This window comes from Buceros rhinoceros, unplaced genomic scaffold, assembly GCF_000710305.1.
Source record: "Buceros rhinoceros silvestris isolate BGI_N320 unplaced genomic scaffold, ASM71030v1 scaffold23971, whole genome shotgun sequence".
Lineage (NCBI taxonomy): Eukaryota > Metazoa > Chordata > Aves > Bucerotiformes > Bucerotidae > Buceros > Buceros rhinoceros.
This window is the reverse complement of record NW_010394087.1, coordinates 1-3,658: the sequence shown is the minus strand read 5'-3', so window position 1 is coordinate 3,658 and position 3,658 is coordinate 1.

Sequence of the window (3,658 nt, the reverse complement as noted above, 5' to 3'; positions counted from 1 at the left end):
GGAATCACACAACTGTGATCAGGTGGCATCTTTGCACTGCCAAGAGGAAAGCCAGGATGACAAAGGATGAGATGCCTACAGGTAGCTCGAAGGAAGGCATCCTGTCCTCAACACAGGATGTCCAGAGGTACATTATCTATCCCCACACGCAGGGCTGTGATCTACCTCCACAGAACTATTGCTTTTCCTTTGTGTCCCAAGTATTTGAGTGAGCAGCACTCCCCTCCCCAAAAACACCATGATCGTGGGCAACATGATCTTTATCTGCAAGATCCACTCTTACTACGGGACAGTGGCTGTAAACACAGGGCAATATGTTAACCAAACCACGTTACAGAGCAGAGCTGTACGCCAGTAAGGAAGAGAAAGACCACGAGCTGCATCTCAAATATTACAAGATCCCCCCTTACTCAAACACCACTTTTGGAAGAAATGTCTGAACTTCAGCTGCTGTGCTCCTCTGCCAACACCACTTAGACAACAAGGGCTCACCACAGATGACCCTCAAGCTCCCTCCAGGGCTTCCAGAACAGAGAAAGTGCAGCAGCAAACTGACACTTTCTAAATTTCAGCTTGGCGTTAGAAGTCAGGTGCACCAGGACAATGCTGTCCTGTACATGACTCCAAGTAGTGGGAATAAAGTCAAAATCTGGAAGCACACAAGACTCAGTAAGGGCATTGCGGGCCAGCATGGTAATGTAAAAGTATATTGTTTCCCAGAATACAAATTACCTTCATCGGCTTAAGACTAAGCTTTGAGAGTAGAAACAGAAACACAGAAACTAACAAGAAGTAAATTTCTAAAATAAAGGACTGGAAGTCTTAAAAACAAACAAATAAATAAATTTTAAAAATCAGGGAATGTGAGGACAGGAGGGCATGGAATAAATGGAAAATTATATACTTCCCCACACCATTTAATAATTTCAATTTAAGAAAGCCTATTTTTACAGAGGAAGACTAGAGGGGGAGAAGTTACAAGGACATACACAGAAATGGATTCCATGATGGACCTTAAAAGGTATAAAATGTTCTTCTTGACAGCCCTCTCCCCATACTCCCAAGTACAGGGTAAATGGGCAATAAGTATTTCAGCATTAAGTAAGCCAAATTCATCCTAAAGCCTTTGGGAAGTCCAAGTCTGAGCAGAATAGAAGATCTCTAGCAGTTATCTCATGGGGATGACACAATGGTACGGTGCAGCGATGGTGTTCTCCACTATGCTGTCCAAGAGACCACAAACGGCCCCCACCACAAAGGACCAGTTTTTGTTACATCCTCCCGCATCTACAGGCGGGTCAGAAACTACAAGCAGAAAGAGTTTCACCTCAAGAATATAAAACACTATATAGGAAAACCATGAGAAGACAAAAACCTGGAGTACAGAAGATGGTTTATTAACTCAGGAAATTAGGGAAGAGATTTAGGATTTTTATTTTATTAAAATAATTTCTTTGCAGTGGGAAAATGTATCTCGTTTCAGGAGTATCTAGTGACAATTAAAAATGCTGTTTCCCTTACAGCTCTACGTGTAAAGAGGAGACGGTGGGGGAAGGGGTAAGAACGAGTACATTTAAACTGAGCTTTCCTAATTGTGGCTTCCAACCACAATCCACGTCTTCCAAGGGACACTGACTAACAGTTGATTCACTTTTTCTTTAAAAAAATTATTTTATACATGAACTGATTAAAAAAAAGTTTGTTACCATCACAACTTTAATCATGACTGGCTTGTTCCTCGATGTATTGTCAAAAGAGCATTGTTTAGAAATATTTTTCATCGCAGGCTGAGGCCAAAGGAATGGTATTTATTCTGCTCATCTTAGTATTCTCTGTGCATAGCAGCAGGATGACTTTGTATCTTAGACTCCTATCTAGTTCCACCTGTCACTGATTCCTTTCTCCTACCTATTTGTTTTCAGGGGGTTAAAAAAACAGCACTCAAAGTACTGTAAATAAACACACATGCTAACATAATCCCTCAAAAAAGGCATTATACCAATTCCCAAGAAAAAGCAGCATTAAAATTAGTTAATTAGAGGTATGTCCTTATATGCAAATGTAGAAGTATGACAGAGTGTCCATTACATCATTTGCTACCAAAAAACCAAAGTAATCTGCAGGTAGCTATGGTAAGAGCACATCTTTTTGTCCAGAACTATTTCCATCTCTAAGAAAGGATGCCTCAAGACTCATCAGAAAAAAAAAATCTGCAGCTGAAAGCATGAACTCTTGCTGAGATGTCCTCAGATAACCACTCTGCTAACATGGAGAGGAGATATTGTACTGTCACATTTCATGGACTTATTCTTCTTTACTTATAAAATACCTAGTTATTCCAAAAGAAGTTACTATCTTCTTGCCCCAATAATCAAAACACACACACTAAGAAGAACAATACTATTCACTATGCCACTTACACAAGACTTTATGGTTAAAGAAATATTTCCATCATTAAGGAAACTGATAAAGAAGTATATATTAATCCCAGTTATTGGGGTAAGGAGCACCAGTTGGATTCCAACCCAGGAACACTTAAAAGCTCTTAAAAGTCTGGTTATAAGAGAGCATAAAATTAGCTCTGTAGTTACAAACACAATGACACTGCTCCATATACAGTTTACAAAATTGAGACCACAGAACCTTGGTTGTAAGGGTGAAGAGGTTTTCTTTTAATCAAAAGAAAACCGAACACTATGTGTTTGTCTAATTTAAGTGGCCTGTAGGAAAAACAAGCCCAGGCTGGAAGTTAGAAACGATAAATTTTATTTACATTTATTTTTATGTAGGTAATGTAAGAATAAAGGATGCAAAGGGTTAGACTTATTAACAAAGAGACCTAGACTACGCGCTCCTTTCTAGGGGAAAGGCATTCCCTTATGCCAAGATCATGCATCCACTTAATCCCACCCTCCCCCTTTCTCTCCCTCGGCCTTTTCTTTGGCCTGTGGGGACTTGTGCCCATCAAGAGGGGCTCGCTCCAGCTTTAGGAGGCACTATATGAGAAGCTCTGGCCCAATCCTCTTCCGGTAGGAAATCATCTGACACCAATGGAGCCTGTTTGGAGAACAGGAAAGTAGATAGGCTTCATCTGACCACTACAGCAACACTGATAAACGCTCCTACGGCCTCTCTGCTCAGCGTAGTAACGCCAGATAGCAGTCTAGCAATCAACTTGCTAAAACAGAGTACCAGGCCAGGCAAGCGTACCCTGTATTCCTCGGGGCGGGGCTGGGGGTTGAGGAGAGCGGAGGAGAGCAGCTCAGGCTGCAACAGCGGGGCTACTACAGCACACAAAACCAGGGACAGGAGTTTCCCACCAGGCGCATCTTCCACCCAGCGCCTCCAGCCCGCAGCCAGGTCCGCTCCGCTTCCGGCTGGGCGCATCACTTCCCACCCTTGCCCGAGAACATCCATCACCCCATGCCAAATATTTTTAAAATCACCTCGTTAATATATTATAAGCATTATGGTTTAAGGAGAAAAAAAGAAAAAAACCCCCACACATTAAAAAAAACACACAAAAAGGGCACCCAACCTTTTTCTGCCCCACCACCTCCCGCTGGATACGCATAATACGGCTGATAATGAAGTGAAAATTCCCCACCGAGAGGCCCCCCCCGCGCCCCCGGGCGCCCAGAGAGCAGACGCTGCCCCT